The sequence below is a fragment of the Aotus nancymaae genome, unplaced genomic scaffold (genome assembly GCF_030222135.1).
Source record: "Aotus nancymaae isolate 86718 unplaced genomic scaffold, 86718_ANA_hifiasm-v0.15.2.pri h1tg000019l, whole genome shotgun sequence".
NCBI classification, from domain to species: Eukaryota; Metazoa; Chordata; class Mammalia; order Primates; family Aotidae; genus Aotus; species Aotus nancymaae.
The window spans coordinates 8958940-8984173 of record NW_026988431.1 but is presented as its reverse complement, the minus strand read 5'-3'; positions in this window follow the sequence as shown (position 1 = coordinate 8984173).

Sequence of the window (25234 nt, the reverse complement as noted above, 5' to 3'; positions counted from 1 at the left end):
GGAGTCATACTCTATTTGGAAGAGCCAGAAGAGGCATCTGGGAGAAGATGACATACCATCTTGAAAGAGCTTGGTTATTTCCTTAATGACCACAATGCTCTCAGCACTTTCCCTGAGGTGTAAGTCGCTTCCCTACAATAGTTGCAAAAGGGAATGAAAAGCACATGTGTCTGGATGAGAGGAGAGAACTTGGGGAAAGAATTAAAGGATATCAATATAGAAATGAAGCCTTCTTGTTTCATTGCTTTACACTTTTTGGAGTTGAACATTTCTTATAGGAGAAAAAGTTACGTTAGAAAAGGGCTATTTACCTAAGGTGCAAATCAAAGGAAAAAAGTCCTTTTCTCTATAGCCATGGTTAGTGCACTCAGAGCCTCTGATTTATGCACTGCGGCTCCATCTGTCTTTGTGTGTGCTGCTCATTCCTCTTCATGCTGCAGCCCCTCCTGCCTTTCCTCTACTTCACTTTGATAACTTCTACCTGACCTCTGAGAAATGTCCTTAAGTGTCCCTGCCTTAAAGCAGTCCTTCCTGATTCTTCAATATTGAATTAGCTTCTCCCTGAAGCAAGGTTCTCCACAATATTCTCTGTAATAAGATAAGATAATTCCCTGTCATAATTTTTTGCAACACTATTTGGTGTCTATTATTTGTCTACACTGATACACTAGATGGGATGTCTTAACTATGCTTAGTTTAACCAACTCTTATCTTCCAGAGCGTATTGCAGAGTCATAGGACCCAATAGCTAGATGATTAATAAATATTTAGTGAATTAAAAGATGGATGAATCATCAGTAGATTCACGGCCTTATGAGAAGATTCACAGTATCTAGTCTAACTATTCTGTCAAAGATTATAGTAGCTTGAAGGTACATTCTTTAGTAGAATGTTACTAAGATTACCCCAACCCCAGTTTACTGTAGGTAGATTAGTTATCTATTTGCATATAGGGTTATCTATTTGCAATTGGGACTGCTATCATCTGAAGGCTTGACTGTGGCCGGAAAATACATTTGCAAGGTGGCTTACTCATGTGCTCACAAACTGGTGCTGATAAGTTGATTCTTTTCTACTTAGGCTTCTTCCTGGGTCTTGAATATCCTTACCACAAGACAGCTGGCTTCCCACTGAGAAAGCAATCCAAGGTGGATTCCAAGGTAAAAACTGCAATGCCTTTTATAACTTAGTCTTGGAAGTCACACACTTTTGCCGTAGTCTATTGGGTAGATAGGCAAGCTGTGATTCACTGTGAAAGGAACAGCACAAAAGAGATATTACAAGGAAGTGAGAATCAATGGTGCCATTTTGGAGGCCTATTATCACACTGGGCTGTGTAAATTCTCCCCTTATTCTTTGAGAAGGAATTCAGAGTCTTTTTCATATGGCTATATCCCAGAGGGGTACTGGGGATGGTTTTGAAGAAGAGTTTAAATCCAGGGGTACTAGCATGAGCTACACAATAGTTGTTGACAGGCAAAGAGTCTTTGACTTATCTTCAACCTTTCACCTATGGTCCCCCATGCCCTTTAGCAACATAAATAAATTTCCACAATATCCCTCTTCAGTGGGTGTTATTTTCCTTATTATAGATGATAAGTTAGGGTCAAAACACAGTCAGGGGAATTGCCCAAGGGTATAACATATGTCACTGTCAGAATGGGAATTACAACTCAAGATATCCAAATTACAAGCTTATGTTTAGACTAGACTACCTCTGGTGCATAATGAGTTGTGGCATGGACTCACTTCTCTGAATTTCCTTTTAATTCTACCTAATGCCTGCTGAGTTCATCTCCTTACCACCCCATGCACACACGCACACCTGCACGCGCACACACACACACACACCCCTCACCATTTTCCCATACCTTCAGAAAACCCAAGTAGCCTCTTCATGACAGTCTCTTTTTTGCCAAAAGGGCGCCCCCAGGGGGTATTTTTAGAGTAAGAGCTGAGGCTCCCACCTTCAAAATGAGAAAGCTATAATTTTCATATTGTATCTCTCTGCTGATTGTAAATCAGTCATTTTAAGGATGTTTCCCATTCTTGTTTCCCTTCAGGCAGCTCTTATTCCTCTCCGGAAAAAGAAAAGATTTGCTTTATAGCTAACTGCAGGACTGAAATGACATATAAAATAGCAACAGCAGGGAACAAATGTGTCCCTAAAGTGGCAATATGGTACCTTTTTGTGTGTTTTAAGGCTTTGCAGTGAGAGGCAATTTTTCTTTTCTGGCTTTCTATTTGAATAGTTGTTGAAAATTTAGAAAACAGTATTAGGTGTGTTCACTAATGGGGCCTGACCCGAGTTGTTCTGTACTATTGGTGGTAGATATATATAAAAATATGTATTTAATACATTTCAGTATTACTCCGGCCAACTGCTCTGATGGTATTTGCAGGGCAAATCTATCAAGCTAATAACAAAGATTGTTTCATTATTAGATGTGAGTATTTTTATTATATAATACTTTTCCCACCAAAATCACTGGTGTTCTATATCATTAATTGAAAAACCATAGAATAAAGACCGATTTTATTTCCTCCTTTATCTTTTCTTTTCCTTCCTTTCAATGTAAGAAACAGCCATTCTGACTGTCAAGCCTATTTTCTTTTATTTTTGTCAAATAGGACAATTCAAACATTTCTTTTGAAACAAAGAACCCGAAAGCCAAAATAATGTCTATATTTCTCCAAACTCCCTACAGTATCAATAAATCCAAAGGGCTGACAGCATGGGCAAAGTTCTACACGGAGAGAAAAAGCAAATTGGATCAACAGTGTTGTTCATTATCCTCCATATTAGAAAACAATGCTGCTGGAGAGAAGGAGGTTATTTCCTGCAGGGAAGACCCCTGTGTGACCTGCCTTTCTCACCACACTGCCTGTATGCTGCCTCCCTCACAGGCGAGACTTGCAAGCCCAATTTTAAACAGGGAAAGGAATGCCTGCTTGTATTTTTTCCTTTTGTACCCCTTCTCCCCACCTCACTTCACATTGCTAAACCAGGTCTTCTCCCATCCCCTTTGACATTCAACATATGTAATATTATGGGATGACTTAATTTCCAAAGGTCACTGTTCTGCAGTAGTAGTTGGAGGAAGAAGGATGACCACACAGTCAGATGTGTCCTCATCCACATACACAATATAAAAGAATTTCCCACAATGCCTAGCAGCATGGCACAGTGGTGAAGGCAACTGCCTTGATTCTCATTCTTCATCTGCCTCTGACAACCTGGGCAAACTTGGACTTCTCTACTTAGTCTTCTCATTTAGGAGAAGATCTGCGAACTCCTTTCTATTTCTAAATGCTTTTCTGACTTGAGGATTCCAGGCCCAAGAGTGACATTTCCAGACTGTGGGCCTGAGGAGTGGAATTTGGGGGGGATTGGTGATAGCCCATGTGCACAGTGAGGGTGGGATTGGAGAAGAAGCAAAAGCAAGCTTATGACTGGCCTATGTTGTGGCCTAAGAGAACTATTAATCATGTGCTTTCCTCTCCAGATTCAAAACCATGTGAGAGAGAGCTGCAGGAGCCAGGGCTCAAAAGGTCAACCTAATTATTGGCAACCTTGAACTGGAAACCTGGCTTGGGCCTGAGACTCAAATGGACTTCCAACTCTTTCCCTCCCTGATTTCACCCCCTGTTCCAAGTTAATATATATTTTTTTATGTTTAGCATTTAATATGTGTTCTAAGTCCTTGACATGGAATAAAACTCGCTTAAATGTTACATTAATCTGTTGTAGTAGATAGGGACTATTATATCCTTGTTTTGTGGGTGAAAACACTGGGGCACAGACAGGTTGAGTTAGGTGCCCAAGGTTGTAGAGCTCGTATGTAACAGAATGGCATTGACAACCAGGCAGACTGCCCCTGGCATCCTGAATAGGCTATCACTACACTAGTCTCAAGCAAGCAAAGCAGCTGGCTGAGGGAAACTCCTTCTGCAGAGCTGGTCCAGGGGAGCTGGGCAGAGTGGCAAGTGTGTGAGGATCTGGAGGGGCCTTGATAGCCTTTCTTATCTCACCAACGAGATAAAAGTCATTCCTTGGAGGAATGAGTGAGTGTTGGCAGTGTTCTTCCCAGAGGACAGATGTGTTTATTATATGAGCCAAGGCAGGAACACAGGAAAAGAGAAAATAGTTTACTCTTTAAGGGCAGCTCGTTTCTTCAGAATGTGAACAAATGCCACGCCATAATCTCCATTAGAGGCCAAGAGATAAGGGTCTGACTGCCTTTTGGAGAAGTCTAGCCCCAGAATGGTGTTACGCAGGGTGGGCTATATGCAGGGTTCAGTACAAAATGAAAATGCAGGGCTCCTCGTTCAACATTATCAATAATTTCAAGATGGTGACAACAGAGCATGAACCCAAGCTCAGGGCCCTGTCTAATCATGGAGCCCTGTGTGACTGCACCGGTCACATGCCTATGGAGCCAGCCCTGTTATAAGTCCAGAACTCAGATCTAGAACATGCTGAAGGTGATTTCTCAAGAAGCCAAAGACAGCAAGATCATTATACCACTTTGACTGATGTGGAGCTGTAGCATGGCTTACAGCTGCACATTAGAATCACGTGGGAGCTTTTAAAAACTACTGATGCCATGTGGACTTTACCTTACACCAATTGGATCAGCATCTCTGGGGGCAGGGTCCAGGTAATTGGTGTTTTATAAAACTGTCCCAGGTGGTTCCGGTGCTTAGCAGGGTGAAAACAATGGTTTATTTTCTAATTAGCTCAAGGGTCCTCAGGGAGACATCTTGGTTGTGGTTCTAGAATTCTCCTTTTGAAGATCTTCAAGTCTGAAACGCAATATGGGAAGCACTACATCTGAGCCCGGCGGGTAATGTAAGATGCTAAGAATTAGGAAGAGACACTCTCAGCAGCAGATCCTCAAGAGACAGAAGGGATCAAGAGAGAATACTGCAAACAAAAGAGCCCATAGAACATCTGAAGTGAGTGACAGATCCTCAGTCCTTGACCCATTGCTGCCTTGAGGAAGATGTCCCTGGGTGACCAGAGCACGTTATCCATCAAGAGAAGTTGGACATCCAGATGGTTAAATAAAGTATCTCAATTTCCCATGTGCTGACAAATGAAAAACAGAATAAGAACAAAAACTAAGAGTGACTCTATTCTGGCCCTGCAAAATAGCGGAGGGGGTGCACAGACTGCCAGTTAGCAGCTGAATCAAACAGCATGGAATCAGAGACTCATACGCATGAGAACTAGAAAACACCTTCGTTATATGGATGAGGAAATGGAAGCTTAGACGATGGAAAGGGACCCGATCAGCTACATCGTGAGCTTTCGGAAAGGCTAGGTGTAGAACACGGGGCTTCTTTTCTGACTCCTATGTCCTTTCCATTACAGTGCATCTTATTTGGAGAAGAAATGCAAACAGATGCAAAATTCAATGACTTCTCACAGGGTATTTGACAAAGAGTTATCTAGAACTTCGTCTCACATTAAATTCATTGTCCTCTTAATGGTTTAAATGACTAGCCATGGTTTGAATTAATGCAGATCTCCTGTTTTTTCATGGCTACATCCCTAACACCTAGAATATGTGCCTGGCTCATGGCAGATGCTTGGTAAATATTTGTTGAATGAATGATTGCATAAATGAATGAATATCACAGAGATACAGCCTTCCTAGATATTTGCGTTTTTTTTTAAACCAACACATTTTAAAATTATCATACCTATATTATTGTCACATTTTAAGCTGTTTGGTTGAATTCACTAATAAAATAAATCAATGTTATATTTCCTGAATAGAAAGGAATCACTCATTGCAGAAAGGAAAATATTGCTTTAATTTAAAATTAATCAATAAGCTCTTGCTTCTTTGGTTTTTTCCCTTATAATGCCAAGCAACATGGTAACAGATAGGCTATCTTGCTGAGACTGGGCATCCTGAACTTTTAATCATGTCTCTGACCCCATGGCAGGGTAGCAACTGGAAACCATAAAAAAATGTGGTCCCATGTCTTGAAGTCTTGCCTCAATGCTCACTTGCCTTACATGCTTGGAGCTTTTAAATTGATGTGCACAATATAGGTTAGGTCTCATAATTCTTTTGGATCAAGTGACTGGGCACAGGTTTTCCTAAGATCTTCTTATATGTCCAGGTGGGAGAAATACCCTTTTGCAAGGCAATTGACAGTTTGGTGAAACATTTTCCATGGAAGATGAGCTGTGCCAGGGAGGAGAGTCCTGTATGTGTCACTATTCCAGTTTCTTCAGATGGAAAATTCTCAATTGACTGAGGTTACAAGGCTGAAAATTGGTGGAGTCAAGATTTCTGGAGTCCAGACTGTGGCTTTGAGAATTACTCTAAACATCAGATTGTTTATGAAGAAGGAATCTGTATGCTTCCAGAATCCATGTAGGCTTGTGGATCCATGGAAAAAATTATCAAACCATGGCAAGACCAGCTGGCATGGATTTTCAGAGACATGGAGTCGGCAGCACATGCCAGGGTTGGTCTGTGTTTAGAGGAGGGGGCTTGCATGCTGAGATCTTTCTTCCCCCTGTGGCTCTTTGATTCTCTAAAATGATTGTGGTAACAGCAGAAGGGAAATGTGATCTCCAAGGAAGCTGGTTTGGATGAGATCTTGTGGAATGAGGTGGGTGTTAGGAAAATCCAGGCTCATTCAGTTCATTCAGGCACAAAAGGAATTTGTGAAAGAGGAATAGTAAAAGAAACAAATAATTTAAAAATAACAAACTTTTGCTGTCTCACCTTGACTTAACTCTGGTCTGGTTAGCTACTAGCCTTCTTCGCACTTTTTTTTTTTTTTTTAGCTGAGAAACAGTCAAATATTGACTTATAAAAATAGCAACTTCAGTTTCCCCCTAATATTTTTAGCATATTGTGAATTTCTTTATAGAAATATTAAAATATTTTTTGATCCACTCTCTGGGGATAAGGAGTTGCATCTTCAAGAGCCAATAATTAATTAAGGGAACAAGAAGCAATGGCTAGGTGGGGCTGAGGGTTCAGCAACCTTTTCCCAGTAGGTAAGCGCCTGGGAAAGGAAGCCCTTTTCATATTAATTTAAAACTTAACTCTGTTGCATTCCTCTACCTGAGTAAATAAACATATTGACTGCAGGGTGGGAGGTTGGGAGTGGGCTCTGCTTTCTACTGGGATAACCTGAGAGCCTCAGCAGTATTTAGGGTAACAATGACAGTGTGTATGGAGCACATACAGTGTGCCAGGCACTCTATTAAGAATGTTACATACGTGATCACATTTGTTCTTTTAAAAAACTGCATAAAGTGGTTATCATCCCCATTTTACAGACAAAACAGGCTCAGAGAAGTTTAGAAGTAAAGGCCAGGTTAAGTGTGTTGGCTCATGCCTGTAATCTGAAAGGTGGGCGGATCACGAGGTCAGGAGATTGAGACCAGCCTGATCCAAGTTCACACAACTCACAAGTAGAAGGATAAAGTCTATCTGTATTCAGAGCCTTGTTGTTCATCTTCACTACACAGACTTCCAAAGGCAGCATTCACTCAATAAACACTGATGGAAGCTTTTTGTGCCTCTGTGGACCAGACATGTAGGCAAACAGGATTTTTGTTTGTTTGTTTTTGTTTTTTACCGAAACCAGTAGGCTTTTAGAGTAGCTTGAAGAGAGCTGGAGAATATGAGAGAAGGTCAGAGGCTTGAAGTTTCTTTTAAAAAGCCTTGAGACTGATGCTTCTTGTGTGAAGATAACTTTTATTCACCCTCTCCCCATCATAGAATAGTTGAGGGGTCAGATGGAAGGGGTCCAGGTGTGAATCATTGAGACCACAGGCACAAGACCGGAAGCTTTATCCAGAGTTGGATGTGGACTGGGAAATTAGCAGGGCTTCTTACTAATTGAGCTATTTAATCCTCAGGGAAGTTCAATGTCATTGTCGTATTTGGACTTATGAGTGTCATAAGGCTGGTTGCCTTTTGATGATAATGATAATGAGTAAACATTAGATTCACATTCCATTACTGAATCTCTGGTAATCATAATAACAACCAGCATTTATTGAGTATCCACTATTTCCTATACTTTTTTAGTTACATATCACCATGGTCCTGCCTGGAGAGAGGTATCATTATCTCTTTTTTAAGTTGGAAACAAAAATCACAGAGGTTTAGAAAAATTAGGTGGCATATATCTGTCCGACTCTCAGGCCTATGCTGTGTGTCCTACTGAGACTCTGTTAAGAAGCAGAGGGACGAGAAACAAGAAAGTGTAACACATAGCTTACTCTCAAGGTGTTAGCAAAACTATCAGGGAAAAGAGGCATAGCTGAGTACTCAAGGACTGGCTTTTGAGTGTGACTTATTAAATGGTGAATTCAGGCAAGTTGTTCAGTTTCCCTAAGTCTCAGTTTCCTTAACTGTAAAATGGACATAATAAAATGACCTACCTGCTAGGGCAGTGGTGATTATTGAGTAAGAAATCTCTTCAAGGACTTTATTGCCTAAGAATAAAGGCCAGGCTGGATGCGGTGGCTCATGCCTATAGTCTCAACACTTTGGGAGGCCGAGGTAGGTGGATCACGAGGTCAGGAGATCGAGACTTGCTTCGTCAACATGGTGAAACCCCATCTCTACTACAAATACAAAAATTAGCTGGATGTGGTGGTCGGCACCTGTAATCTTAGCTACTCAGGAGGCTGAGGCAGGAGAATTGCTTGAACCCAGGAGGTGGAGGTTACAGTGAGCTAAGATTGTGCCACTGTACTCCAGCCTGGGTGACAGAGTGAGACTCCATCTTGGAAAAAAAAAGAAAGAAAGAAAAGGAGGAGGAGGAAGAAGAAGAAAGAAAGAAGAAGAAGAAGAGACAAAGAAAGAAAGGAAAAGAAAGAGAAAAAGAAAGGAAGGAAGGAAGAAAAGAAAGAAAAAGAAAGAAAAGAAAAAAGAAAAGAAGGAAGGTCAAAACTTCACTAGGGTGTGATTTAGCTCCTGCCCACATCTCTACTCACCTTAATACTCCGCACACTCCGTCACACTAACCCTTTGGTTCTTTGAATAAACCCCTGCTCCTACTTGCTCACCGTCTTGGCATGCTGGATTTCATCTGCCTGTAACACTCTTCTTCTTTCCCATCAAATATTGCATTTTCAGGAAAGTTTTCCTTTCCTGATATCCAAGTTAGAGAAATCCCCTTTCTAAGCTCTATTATCTCTCTATGCTTTTTCTTCATGGCCCTTAAAATGTTCTTTATACATTCATAAGATGATTTAATTAACATCATTTCTCAGCTAGATTGTAAACTTATAATAGCTGGGCTTCTGTCTTTCTCATGACTGCGTCCTGAACATGTAACACAGTGCTTGGTATATAGCAGTGTTAAATATTTATTTGTTGAATGAATGAATGAAAACACTCCCGGTGTCTGGCACTTAGAAAGCATTCAATAAATATGAGATAGTGTTACTACTATTCTATAAAATACCAAGAATCAATTCAAGACTTATATAGAAACACCAGTTGGCACTATGTGTATACAGGTTGAGTATCTCTTATCCAAAATGCTTGGGACCAGAAGTGTTTTGGATTTTAGATTTTTTTTTTCGGTTTTGGAATATTTACGTTATATTTACCAGTTGAGTATCCCTAATCCAAAAGTCTGAAACCTGAAATGTTCCAATGAGCATTTCTTTTGAGCTTCGTGTCAATGCTTTAAAAGCTTTGAATTCTGGAATATTTAAAATCTTTCATTTTGGATTAAGGATACTCAACTTGTAGCATAAAGGCAGTATATCAGTTAGTTATTGCCACCATAATGGTGAGTAACAAGCAACTACAAAACTTCGTGACTTAAAACCATACACATTTATTTTAAATCTGCAGGCCAGCTGAGTGGTCTTCTGGTCGCACTGCATGCACTCATTGGCTAGTGCTTTGTTGATCTTGGTTGATCTTCCCATGCGGGGGAGTCAATTATCAGGGATTGCCTTGGTTGAGACAACAGGGGCAATTCTGTGCTCCATGTGTTCACCCTCCACCTTTTGGGCTGGATAAATTTGTGGTGAAGCCAAACTGTCCTGTGCTCCTTCTCTGGAACACATTGACTTTAGGGAAAGACTGGTGTAAGGGAGGAAGAGCAAATTAGAAAGGGAAACGGTGATTTCTTTGCTTACTTTTGTGCATAGGCCTGTTTTCCAGCTGCAACTAATTGCAAACTACTAATGATCAATGGAAGAACAAATCAAAAGTTGACTTCTGATATCCTAAAAAAAGGGAACGTTTATTCTTTAATTTTCATGGTAGCATCTTCCCTATGAGCAGTAACCCCCTTTTGAATTAACAGGAGGCCACTGAGCTTACAAGCAGAAACAATTTCTTTCAGACTTCTGACCCAGTGTGAGACATGACAAATACTTGGGTTTTAATGAAAATGCTGAAGGTCAAATCCTCAGGCATGTGTCAGTGAGCAGTGGTCTCTTGAAGTCCACATTCTAGTTCAGCTATTGTGTTGCCTTTACAGAGTGTAAGTTCTTTGATAGCTTGTGGTTGATTCACTTTGAGGCCTCCTCTTTCCGTCTTTCTATCTTCTTCCTTTTCCTTCCATTCTTCCTCCCTATTTCTGTTTCCTCCATGGAACAACCATTCTTCAGATAAAAGTTAAGAAGTTTTGTTCTGTTTATTGCTCAGAATGTGGGTATTATAAGCCCCTCTCCTTTTTGCACAAATAGTGGTATTCCCACAACATTCTATAATAAATTTCCGTTCTTTGGGAATATTTCTCTATAGTTTTGAATTTATTCCACTAAAGCAAGGCAAAAAATTATCAGTCCTTATTATCAGTGAATTACCAAAAACTGGTTAGAATGAGAATAAGTGCTAAATAGAACAATGTTGTATTTCTTTTTGAAATTCTATTTCCATATGTCAATGCTTGATTCTTCCAAAAATTATGACAATATTTATAAAATATCAGATACCAAAAACTCTGATTTCACAACTGAGAAAACTGAAATTTCAAAAGAGAGCAGATAACTAAAAATGAAAAAAGGCTGGGCACACTGGCTCATGCCTGTGATCCCAGCACTTTGGGAGGCCAAGGCGGGTGGATCACCTGAGCTTAGGAGTTCGAGACCAACTGGCCAACATAGTGAAACCTTGTCTATGCTAAAAAATACAAAAATTAGATGGGCATGGTGGAGGGCACCTGTAATCCCAGCTACTCTGGAGGCTGAGACAGGAGAATCGCTTGAATCCGGAGGCAGAGCCGAGATCATGCCATTGCACTCCAGCCTGGGTGACAGAGTGAGACTTGAAAAAAAAAAAAAAAAAAAAAGACATGTAATTTACAAGTATATGTTAATTTTATAACAGGGAGCCAGGCTCAGCTCATACTTTTATATTTTTGACACCTCTAACTGGGATCAGTCAGTTTCAAGGACAGTAATTATGAAGGTAATCAGAGTCTTGTTTTTTTTTTTTTTTTTTTTTTTTTAGCACAACTTAGGTAATGGCTGGTGGTAGCTGGGGCAGGTAACCTCTTAACCATCCAGGTAACTTCTTTTCACCACATCAAGCTCTGACTAATTCACTGAACACTGATGCTTTTAATTCTTGGAGAAGCCAGCAGGCAGAGAAGCCCACATTGTGTCACAGAAATAATAATACCTAAATTGACAAACTTTAATGGAAGACCGCATTAAAGACAAACTTTAATGGAAGACCCAGTGGAAAAATATCTAGTTGCTACATGTGATGGTTAATTTTTTGTATCAACATGACTGGTCCATGGGGTGCAAAACACTATTCTGGGTGCATCTGTGAGGGTATTTCTGGATGATATTAACGTTGAATCAGTAGGCTGAGTAAAGCAGGTTTCTCTCTTTAATGTGGGTCAGTTCCATCCAATCAGTTGGGCCTGATTAGAACAAAACGTCTGACCCTCCTGTGGGTAGGAGGAAATGTCTCCTTCCTGACTGCATTTTAGATGGAATATCTGTTCCTTCCTGCTTTTGAATTTGAACTGAAACATCAACAATTCCTAGGTCTCAAGTTTACCTACTTTCGGCCCAGAACTGTGTACACCATCAGCTCAACTGAGTTTCCAGCTTGCCAGCAGCAGATATTGGGCTTGTCAGCCTCCATTATTATATGAACCAATTCCTTATAATAAATCTCTTCATACACACACACATACACATGCACACACATAATCCCTATTTGTTCTGTTTCTCTAGAGAACACTGATACACTACAGAAAATGCTAATTTAAGTGTACCTATTTAAGCTTGCAAGAAATCTCTTTAGAACTGCTTAAACTGTGAACATCATTCCTAAATCAGGCTTTGCTAACTTTCTAAAAATGTAGGGTGGTATTGCCCAGAAGGTAGTTAAATTTTCTTTAGAGATGGTGAATGTATTAACTACAGATTTATTTTTCTATTGAAAATAATGTTTTCCATAAAGTTTGCATTCATTTTTTTAACTTATGAAAATGTAGCTACAGCTGGGTGCAATGACTCATGACTGTAATCCTAACATTTTGGGAGGCCAAGGTGGGAGGCTCACCTGACCCTAGGAGTTTAAGACCAGCCTGGGCAATTAGGAAGACCCTGTCTTTATAAAAATTTAAAAAATTAGTCAGCACAGTGGCACATACCTGTAGTCCTAGCTACTTGAGAGGCTGAGGCAGGAGAATTGCTTGAGCCCAGGAGGTTGAGGCTTCAGTGAGCTAGGATCATGCCACTGCACTCCAGCCGGGGTGACAGAATGAGACCCTGTCACACACACACACAAATGTAGCTACCATGATAGTATCAATTAACCAAGAAGTAATTCTCGAATTATTGAATTAAGCCATGCATTTCTGATTTATGAATAACGAGGAGACGTAACCTCCAACAAGTTCAGAATAAATTTTTAGAAGGGTCTCAGTTAATCTCCTCTCAAAGGCCTTATAATACCCAAATATGATTAGGTTATATTTTTATTGCACTATTACTATTTTTTGTGTTAATTTGATTCATTATGATTGACATAGTGGTTGGATGGGCAAGGTTTTATTAAATCATGAAATGGCCAGGCAGATAGGCTGTTAAGACTGGTAAAATAAGTAGCTTGATTCTTCACCTAACTGATTCCATCCGATAAAGGGCCCAATTCATACCATGAGGAAAAGGCAACATCCCTCTGATAGTGACCCCCAATTCTGAACTAGGGCGCATGACCGGCTCCTTGAGCCTCGTTCTATCTAGTTCTTACTCTCCTAAAGGCTGATCTTACTTTTTCTTCTATAGTTATTCATGTTTTCCTTTGTGGAACAGATGATTTCCTTGGCTCTTTTCCACAGTCTTCTGCTTCACCTGCCTCAGGTTCCTCAGGTTGGTCCCCTTGAGTAATGGACTTTATGTCCAACCCAGTCCACAAGACCATTACACACACAGTTTATCCCTGCCTTGTGGTTTCTTCATCCTTTTTTACCAGGAACTATAGCATTGATTGAGGACTTAATCCCTAGAACAGACTATAGCAATGGCAACTAGCCAGGGCCTTGGAATTGCCATTATATCTCTTTCTTAGATTCCTTAGCAGTGCTCAGTTGTTGTGACAACCTGTTAGTTCTCTCTGACTTCTTTGAAGATACTCTCTCCAGTTATCATCAAAGGACAGTGTTGAATTTCCTGCTCCTTATGACTGATCTGTCTGAATATTTTCTCCTAGCACCTCTAGCTAGCCCTTAATTCAGCATCTCTTCTGCCCTAATTACAGATTAACTTGCCTCTCACTTTGCCCATTTGACTACACCTAAGGGGTCCCTGCTACAGCATGTTGTGGATCATGCTAGAAAAGGCCATGGGTTGGAGAATTACTAATATTCTTTAAGGTGGCATGATTAAGTGGTAAACACATGATTGTTGTTAATTTCACTAGGCTAACTCTTACTCTTTGAAAGCCAACACAAAGTCCCTATGACATAACTGTTATGTCAACAGAATTTCCAGTATCAGCATTTAACCTGTGATTGAATTCAATATGGATAGTAACTCAATGTATTAAATTGGTATGTTGCTCTGGCAAATTATTGAAATTTTAACTTTATTATGTTTTAAGTTAGTTCTGAGTGGGTGGAAGTAAAGGGAGAATTGATAAAAAAAGATGCTACTCTAAAAATCATCCTAGAAAATAGATTTTCTTTTATTTGTGAGCTATACAACATGATTATAAAATAATTGTAAGAATCAAACAAGATCACAGATTACTGCATATCAAATCTCAAAATGAGATTTTGATTAAGTTTCTAGAGTCATATACTTTATATCAGTTGCAGAGCTAGGCCCAGACCATAACAGCTGTTTGACAATGGAGTATAAATAAATTTTAAATTTGATTAACTTACTAATAACCTTTGCTATTTTAGAGGCATGGACCTGATTGTCTAGCCTAACAAAGATATGCTTTACAGCATGTATACTAGATAAGAGCAAAACTCAACAGGACCCGTGCTAAAGCTAGAAACATAGATGAATACCAGGGTATGAGGCAAACTCTTTATTTGCTAAAGTCATCACAGAATGCATCTATGCAGGACAGAGGCAAAATTTTAGATCTCTTGTCCTCTAAGAGACTTGAGATAAATCAATGCATATTTTAAGGGGGACACTTAAAGAATTGCTTTGGTTTATTTTTAAAAAAGTAAATTAATAATCTATATTCCTACCCCCAAACATACAATAATTTGATGTGTATATACTGCTATCTCACCTATTTACATAAAAAAATCATCCTCACCTTAAGGTACACCTGTCATCTGCCCATTAGTGAATCATCACTGCATTAAGAAGCATTCAATACCCAATCTTTCTAATGTTGTTAGACAACCTTGACCTTCAATTTCTTGCAATGTGAATAATATTGCATCATATCTACACAGAACAGTGTAATCATCTTTTCTATTCGCAGCACTAAGACAGTCAACAGTATTTGATACAATCAGCATGTGTCTTGATACGGAAGGCACATGGTGACAAGCCTAACTGAATGTAGTTATTCGGCTGTCATGAAATGCACCTTATGGTGATAAACTTCTGCCATAAAATTGGAAGACTATCACATAAACATGTTTCACAAAGAAATACACTAGCAGAATTCACTGCTGGGTTATTGTTGGAAAACAGTGTTCTATTTATTGTGCTGCGATTTTTACAGTATGTGTCAGCGTTTGGATGCTCATTACGTTTTACAATGAGGTAATTACCGGGTGGTAATTTCTTTATTCTGGACAACAATTCTATCTAATTAGTGAACAATAAATTGAAGCAGTTATATTAGGGAAATTTGAGTGGACATAGCAGGAAAGGCAGATTTTCAGTTTGTAGAAGAATTGAGTTGTTTAAATTTAGGCTCCCAACTCCATATACATTTTTCTATTTCATGCTTAAATTATTTTTTCCTATCCACCAATTCTTTCTCAGTCTTTGCTTCCCCTCTGTCTCTATCTCTCCTTTTTCTAATAGTATTGTATTATTAGCTAATTAAACAACATATTAATGGTGTTGATGAGATATTTGAGATATACTATTGTGGGTATATCTCATCATGTGGGTATATCTCATGTAGGTATATAATCATCAAATACCGAACTTACTAGACCCTAAACTGAGAATATAAAACTTATTTAAAGACATTTGTCTCTAAACTTTATTATGACCTGGGGAATGACACTCATATTCCAATGTCTGCTCTCTAGCCATAAAGGATGGCAGAAAGAGCTGCTCATGGGATCTTTGTACTAGGAAAACAGCCTCATTGGTTCTACTGAGGAAGGGTCTTAAAATGTCATTTTGTCTTCACAGACCTAGGAATTCTCTGTATTTATCTGTCACAATTATTACCATATATCCTGAATGTCTAGTCTTGATGTTTTTAAAGATTCATGCCTTGAAAAATAGCCCCAACCACCTCCAAATGCCATATATACTAATGATAGATAATATTTTTAAAAGATAAAAATTTTAAAAGAGAAAACCATAACAAGATCCAAATCAAGATAAGTAACTTTGGGTGCTCTAGGAAGCCAGTCCAGCCATTCCATCAGTGCCTGACCTGTTGGCAGTGTGACTGGATCTGCAGAATTCTCAGTAACCTCTTGGATGTTAGCCTAAAGGTACAGATGTGAAAGCTCTTTCTTAGGGAATAAGGGGACAGGTGAAGACATTTTCAAAACTGCCATACAGAAAGGAGTACAGGCTAGAATGGATTTGACAGGTGGGAAAAATAAGAGAATGGAAAAGAATATAACTGGCAAATAATAATCAAAAGAGTACCAGTGCAGCTATATGAACTCTGACAAAAATAGATTTTAAAGCAAAACAATTGCTAGGAAGAAAAAGCGACATTAAATCATAATAAAAACAGCAATCCACCAAGAATGTATTACCATCATAAATGTATATGAACCTAACAACACAACCTTAAAATATATAAATCAATCACTGACAGTTATATGGAGAAAACGAAAAACATATAATCATTGTAGGAGATTTTAACACTTGGCTATTGGAAACAGCATAGAAAAAATATAAGGATACAGACAAACTGTAGAGATTTTTAAAGTCTTGAGAGTTAATTTAAAGGGGGCAAGCACTACTCAGCTTTAGCGTTTTCTTGCCAGAAGGAAATGCAGGCTCAGTGTGGATAGAACATCAGATTTCTCAAGAGAAGTTTAGAATCAGGATTTTTCAGTAAGATATTATTGGAAGTATGATAGTTTAAGACTTCAACATAATGGCAGTGCAGACCACACAAACCAGGTCCTCAGGCAGGGTCAGGATGTGAGTAGCCTAATGTCTGTCTTTCCCATAAAACTGTACATTTCTTTAGGTTAGAAATTATGTCTATTTTTCCATGGTTATGTCTTCAGTGGTGTTTGAGGATTAAGTGAGGGAAAGCATTCAGTGTAACGCTGAATTTGATTCTTGTAAATTATCTCACTGAATGATATATATAGATATATATATGGTAGAATTTTCTAGTGGTGCACAAGAGAACAAATGAAAATGTACACACTCTCTCTCCCCTGCAAGTCCCAGGCCTTTCTAATAACTTGAAGTGAATCTTGTTCTTTCCCGCTTCTCCAGAGAAGTTCATTAGTATTTGAATGATGAATAAGTAAATAAATGGATAACTATGCTCATTATTCATCTTCATGATAATTATAACTCTAGTGACAAATATTCATTGTACATTTACCATGTATCAAACATTGTGCTTGCTTTTTATATTAATTTATTAATTCCTATGACAACTACAATGATGCCCATTTTACAGATGAGGAAATCTAGTATCAGAATATGAATAAGATGAAATATAACTCATGGAAACTCCCATGACTTGTAAGTAGTAAAGCCAACATGGAACCCTTTCTTCTGAAAGCCTTTTAATGCATCATGTATTTCATAACGAGTTTTCCAGTTAATGAGAAGGGCAATGCTGACTGAGGCAAATGCAAGACTTTTTGTAATCTCAACTGCTTACCTGGAATTCTCAGTAAGACTTATTCATTGTTCAAAACTCAGTAAATATTGAGCATGAACTGTGAGTATGGTACTCTGCTAGGCACTGGGGGTACAGCAGTAAATAAGTCAGAGAAAATATCTGCCTTCGTTTTCATATCTATATTCTAGGAATTTATATTTGAAGAGAAAAATAAATAAATATAAATAAGGAATATGAAACAAATATTATTATAATAAATATGAAAATAATCAAATACATATATAATATAATTTTAATATTTACAAGAGCTATGAATAACAGTAAGCCAGAGTCAAAACAAATAGACTGATGGAGCTGCTTTTTCAGGAAGGGTAGTGAGGAAAGTCTTTTCTGGGAATAAGGGATTCTTGGGAATATCAGGAGAAAGACAGTCCTAGAGAGAGAGAAGAGCAGGTAGTAAAAAAAAAAAAAAAAAAAAAAAAAGCTTGTTGATTCAAAAACTAGAAAGCTAGAGGTGGGTGAGCCATGGGGAAAATGGGAGAAGATGAAGTCAGGGAGGTGGAGATGGGCCAGATCCTATAAGGCCTTGCGGGCCAGAGGGAAGATTTAGGATTTTATTCAGTGTGATAGAGAGCCACTCTGGAGTTGAGAGCAGGGAAGTGATGTGATCTGATGCACATTTTGAAATGATCCTTCCAGTTGCTGCATGAAAATACAACGTAGAAGGCTAACACAGGATTCTCCATACAGTTTGGTCTCATTTATGTGGATCTGTTTTCTTAAGCAATCTGTAAATTTCCTCACCTATAAAATGAATATAATAATACTTCCTCAGTGTTCCTTGCAATATTGTTGGAAATTCCACAGATAGAATTTCCTAGGAAGCAGATTTTGAGACAAGAACTAGTGAGAGAATATTTATTAGGAAGTGCTCTTGGGATCCAGCCCTATGCAAGGAAGAAGAAGAAAGCAGAAATAGGCAAAGGGAGAAGTTGAGATGCAATGTGCTCTTACTAAAGGCCTCAGCTGACCCATGGACAACTCTCAAGGTAAAATATCATTTCTGAGATTTCCCAAATTAGGGCAAGAGGCCCAGGCTTCTTCATGAACCAGTCACACAGTTACAAGGCAATCTCTAAAAGAGTTGACAGCTGAAGGTATCTGCTGGGGTTTTTCCCAGCACCTGGGGGAATGAGTCCTTTAATCCTGAAGGAAGCATCTGAGTAGCATATTATAACATTCACCACATGAAGTGACTTGCCCAAGGTTACAAATTATTTGGCAGAGCACCTGGGACTTGGACCCAGTTCAAACTCCTGTTGAGTGTCCTTCCTGTTCCAACTTAGCCTCTTGTTCATTGCTTCTAGTAGATTTCATCCCACAGTCAAAATTTCAAAGCCCTTTCACCACTCTCCTTTGGAACAACCCTTATCCAGCATGCTAGGAAAAAGCACTTTCTTGAATATTGTCTAAGGCTTTTTGTGTAGATTGTTAAATATCCTGCTACTCTTGCACAAGACCAAATAACACCTGCAATTGGAAAATAAAAGAACCTAATATTAAATTCCATTACTCAGCTCAAGAGCACAACAGACATAGAAAAGGTTCAAAAGGGGCAATGAAAAGGAATTGAGCCATAACAGAAGTATATGGAGTAATGAGTTTAATTTCCCCAATTCTCAATTTCCCCCCTCAGTTCTAAGCATGTTTCTTTTTGTGCAATTTAGCTGTAATTTCAGGGTAGCCTTCCAGTGTATTGACCAAGAACTAATTAGTGTGTTCAGGCCCTTAATATGCCTGATTTGTTAATTGCAACTTTTGGAGTTTTTCTTTTCTGTGCAATTTGACCAAAGCTAAACTATCTCTTGAAATACTACCCCTGAAGATACAGTTCTTTGTTGCCAAGGGAGGTCATGCAGATTTTTGATGACAGCCAGGAGCAAAATGGATGTTTTCCCCATTTTAGTCTACAAGAGTCATTTTTCAAGAAGAACCATGTTGTCTAGCTGGGGCGGAGATTGGACTAGACCATGTTCATGTTCCTTTTATCAGCTTTCAGTCAACTTTCCTATTCTGGTGTTCTCTGGCACCCTGAATCAGGGATTCTTCATGTCAGAAACATAGATATCACAAATAATAACGTTGGCACTATGGGAGGCTATAATCTCATAAATAGTCAAACAGTCAGTGTGCATTTGCTACTAAGTACAGTAGTAAACATTATTAGAGTTCTCCAATGTATGGCTCTCCTTATCATCCTTGTAGTTGGATGCCATGTAACGATTTCTGGTTAATAAAATATTAGCAGAAGTGATGCATCTCATTTCTCAACAAGCTTTGCCATTGTGTTCTCAGAGTATATGCTCAGATTAATGGCTTTCTTGCTCTGCTAGTTTATGAAGCAGAGGATCATGTTTCCTCACCTTTGTAGCCTCTGAACTTAGTGTAAGCCTAGGTTATAGTCAGCATTCAATAAAAGTCTATTGGACAATGAATCAATGACTGAATGGCTCCCTTGGGGATGTAACACAGGTGTTTTGCATTCAGACTATATTTAGTCCTTTTTGTTCTGTTTTGTTTTGTTTTTGAGACAGGGTCTGCTCTGTTATGCAGACTACAGTGCAGTGATGAGATTATAGCTCACTGCAGCCTCCATCTCCAAGGCTCAAATGATCCTCCTGCCTCCTGCCTCCTGAGTAGCTGGAACCACAGGCATGTGCCACCATGTCTGGCTATTTTTTTTAATTTTGTAAAAATGGGATCTCATTATGTTGCACAAGCTGGTCTTGAACTCGGGGACTCAAGCCATCCTCCTGCCTTGGCTTCCCAAAGTGCTAGGATTACAGGAATGAGCCACTGTGTCTGCCCCACCCCCTTTTTAATTTCATCTACCAGCAGTTCTAGTTTACCCTTCACTGAGCATCTTACAGAGAGGCAGAGGATGTGAACACATCTCAGAGGAAACAACACATAGGCTTTGGAATTTGCTTTCTCTCATTATTTACTATCTCTGTGACTTGGGCAAGAGAGATCTTAGCTTCCTTTAGCCTCATTTATCTCACCTAGAAAAATGGGTATTACTAGTTCTTACTTCATAAAATTTGTGTAAAGACCACATGAGACAATATATATAAGCAGCTTAGCATGATGCCTTGCGCAAAATGCATGTTGTATAATTCATTTTATCTATGGAATCATTCGACACCCTTCCTTTCCTTCAGGTTCCTTTTTTTTTTTTCTTCTTCTTTTTTTTTTTTTGAGACGGAGTTTCGCTCTTGTTACCCAGGCTGGAGTGCAATGGCGCGATCTCGGCTCACCGCAACCTCCGCCTCCTGGGTTCAGGCAATTCTCCTGCCTCAGCCTCCTGAGTAGCTGGGATTACAGGCATGCGCCACCATGCCCAGTTAATTTTTTGTATTTTTAGTAGAGACGGGGTTTCACCATGTTGACCAGGATGGTCTCGATTTCTTGACCTCGTGATCCACCCGCCTCGGCCTCCCAAAGTTGTGGGATTACAGACGTGAGCCACCGCGCCCGACCCTTAGGTTCCTTTTTTTAACTTTTCCTCTGACCTTGACTTCTTCCTACCATTTAGAGTTTCCTCACTGTCCAGAGGTTGTCTCACCTGTTGATGACACATCTAAGCCTGTCCTCTTCTGACAGTGGCCTGAGCAACAATTCTACTGTCCTCCCTTTCAGAATTATATACAGTTGTTAGGTTAAATGGGATTAATAATCTAGTTCTTAGTAGTACTACTAATTGATTTAACATGTTAATAACTAATCTGATACTGCTTTTGGAATGCATACATTTTAAGAAAATATCCCAAGAAATCTAGAATATCTGAAACATATATATGCTAAAATAATGGCAGAATCCCAGGCAAGAGTGACTGGCTTTGGGGAGAACTGAGAACAACTGGCCCTCAAGATTCTCACTCCTGGCTTGATTCATACCATGTAGATGGTCGTTGATTTTGTTTGTGGCCGGAGCAGGTCCTGATATCAGCAGTCCTCAAAATAAGTTGTTTTGTCTATATTTTTTCATTTTATTTGCATAATTGGCATATAAATTGATACTGTCCATTCTCAGGTAATTGTCAAGTTAAACATTTATTACTGCTACCTGTCAGTATGTCATTTAAAAAAAAATTAATTCACAGCATCCATGTCATGTCATTAACGCAGACTCTCCAAACCTTAAAAGAACTTGAAGCAGAGAAGACAGAAGTCATTGGGATCCTTAGGGTTAGTAAATCTTGCTCCATTACACTATATGCATACCAAATAAAACATACCTTCCTTCCTTCAACAGAAACAAAGGAAATTCCACTGTCCCATGCTTACCTCAATCCTCTATCTAACCCCTAGGACGGATGTCTTTTGCATGCGCCGCCACACCAGTCTCTGCCTTCTCCACCCTGGCAGCCTGTGAGGCTGAACATTGTCAAGGAATGAACATTGTCATGAACATCGTCAAGGAATCTCTGCCTTCTGGCTTCAATTCAGTCAATAGGAAACACAGGCAGGCTTTTGAAGGATGAGAAGAAAGTGAGAGTGGAGCATTTACTTCTCTAACTGCCTCCTTGCTGAGTGGCGAGGGTTGACTGCATCCCGCTCTGGAAGGCCATAGCTTCCATTAGGTGGTCGGTTCCATTATCTCCCTCTCCAAGTACTTTAGCCACTCTTTCTCCTTCCCACTTCAAGTCTGGAGGGCTAATGCCTCCCCGACTGTAGGTAGCCCTAGGGCACTGCATCATCCCAGGTTGGCTTCCCTAAATCCTGTTTATACCTTTGTAAATTGTTCTTAAAAATCTTCTCAAATATCTCATTGTTTTTGCCGGGACCCTGACATATACTCATCAACCTGCTTTTTGTGCGGAACCTGGTACTGCATTTGCCAGGGAAACTTCTCAACTGGACATAATCCTTGCCTTCTGACAGTGAGAAAAAACATTTGTATTTAAAATTCCTGGACAAAATAGAGTGATTTTTCCTTATTTTATGACAGTGTGCTCTCTCTCTCTCCCTCTCTGTTTTCCTCCTTAAGAAAGTGTTATCAGTAGAGGAGCTTTCAGCTTATCCCAAGTCCAGGGTTGGAGGCGGGCTTCCAGAAAGAATGACAAATGCACATGCATATCAAGCTGTGACAGTCTCAATGGGCTGAGATTTCAAAAATCTCATGAAAGGGAGACTTTGAAGTGCCTTATTCAAAGTCAGCCAAAGCTTTTATCATAAGAGGAGGAGATTCTAATGTGGCCTGATAATTAGCGGAGAGTGGGGGCCTTCATGCCCTCCGAGGAATGAGGTGCCATGGCTGGAATGTGCCCTGAACCCAAATGTGATTGCGCAGGGAGCCTAGGTCTCATTCCTGAAATTTATAACCATATCAACCATAGTTTTATGAGATATGGCATCATTTTTTAAAAAGGCTTGGACTCTTATAGAGCTATTCAAATAACCATTGAGTCATTTGAACTGAAATAGGAGTTAGTTCAAAGTGGCAGTTCATAAATTAGAGGTGATGTTGTTTCAAGGAGAGAGCATAAATGCCAGGCAAACAGCCCAGTGCACTGCTTACTAACAGTTATTTTTATGCTCATGACTGTGGAGGAGCAGGGGACAAAACAGGCAGAATTTAACTTTTAATTTGATTTTAGAGCATAATTAGAGGCCATGAGGCATATATAGAACACATGTCATGTACATATTTGTTTATTCATTTATTCATTCAACATTGTTTTAAGCTTAAACTATAAGCAAAGGAGAAAAATGAGTAAATAACAAGGCAGGCATTTAAAGAGTTTCTAGTTTAATGAAGAAGGCCTGAAAACACAGGATCGTGACACAGTGTGCTAAGTGCTTTTTGGCAGAATGAACAGAGAACCATGGAATGCAGAGGAAAAGGATTTGACTGTAGGGCTAGGGAGTGTGATTTGGGCGAAATCAGGGAAGACTTTGTTGGAAGGCATGTGTGAGTGTTTCTTACAGGACAAGTTGTCGTGTCTCAGATGGGTGAGGCCATGGAGGAACTTCCCAGCAGAGAGCACAGGAATGTTGCCACTTGAAGAAGCAGTGACAACCCAGAAAACTTCATGTGGTCTTGTAGGGTTAGAATGGGAGATTTGGGCCAGGTGTGGTGGTTCATACCTGTAATCTCAACACTTTGGGAAGCTGGGGCAGGAGGATCACTTGAGGTCAGGAGTTCAAAACCAGCCTGAGCAACAATGATGAAACCCTGTCTCTACTAAAAATACAAAAATTAGCCGTGCATGGTGGTGGGCGCCTGTAGTTCCAGCTGCTCGGGAGGCTGAGGCAGGAGAATCACTTGAACCCGGGAGGCGGAGGTTGCAGTGAGCCGAGATTGTGCCACTGTACTCCAGCCTGGGAGACAGAGCGAGACTGCATCCCACAAAAAAAAAAAAAAAAGAAAGGCAGATTTGTATAGTGGCATGTCAGAAGGTAGTGCCTGAATCTGGGAGGTATGAAACATTCAAAGATCTGGACTTTAATCCAAAGGTCAATGGCCTTAAGCTTTGGCAGGTATTCATATCACCAGGAGAACTGGTGAAAATACTGATGATTGATTGGGCTCTATTTTTTTTTTTTTTTTTTTTTAAGACGGAGTCTTGCTCTATCGCCAGGCTGGAGTGCAGTGGCGCCAGCTCGGCTCACTGCAACTTCCGCCTCCTGGATTCAAGCGATTCTTCCACCTCAGCCTCCTGAGTAGCTGGGACCACAGGCACGTGCCACCATGCCTGGCTATTTTTTGTATTTTTTTTTTAGTAGAGATGGGATGTCACCATGTTGGCCAGAATGGGCTCTATTTTTTGACATTCTGATTCAGTACATCTGGGGATTAAGAAATCTGAATTGTAAAAAAAAAATCTAGTTACCATATTTTGAGGCATACTGCCAAAATAAAAATCCCTAGAGAAGACTTAAACGGAAGGTATTCCAAATAGAATATCTATATGGACAATCATTTATGCCCTTTGTACTTTACCATTGTTTGGATTTGACCCTCCTTTTATGAGATCAAGGAAAGTTGAAAGGCACTGCTGAAATTCTTGAGGTGTTGCAGTGGAGATGTGACTCCCCCGCACTCCCACTTGGTCACCTGAGAGCTGAGAGTTTCTTCACCATTGCCATTTATCCAGTTGATGTAGATCCCACACAACTCCAAAGTATAATTGAATAAATTAGCAAAGTCAAATACAGTATGCAATGAGATAATAAAATTGTTTGCATAAAGAATAAAACTAGCTGAAAGGGAGTAGCTGTTACCAGGAGACCAGGAAGGTAAGTCAGGAGAGATGAGCTTTGAGCGAGCTGCAAATTTCCTGGTAACTTAGGGAAAAATAGAAAATACATTGAATTATACATTTTGCATTGTTTAAGAAAAAAGACATTCATTTGTTAGAGGCAAATAGTTTCTGGTATTAAGCTCAAGGAGGAATTTTTAATGTAATGGCCAAGGTCAATTATAATTTTGTAATAAATAGAAAATCTATCTCAGCTATATGAAACTGGCTTAACTTTTAAACCTCAGATATCTGAGTAGGGAAAGACCAGGAAGTTTGTAGTTATACCTATATAATTTTTGGAGGGTGGTACAAAAATGTTGAACCTGGAGAAAATACAGTGTTTTGGTTTCTACTTAGAATCATATGTACACAGGACTTTCTCTGTGTTCTTACTAACGATGTTATGTCTTTGTTATTAATATAAATGAAGTTACTCTATCTAAACCCTTGCTTCCAAAAAAC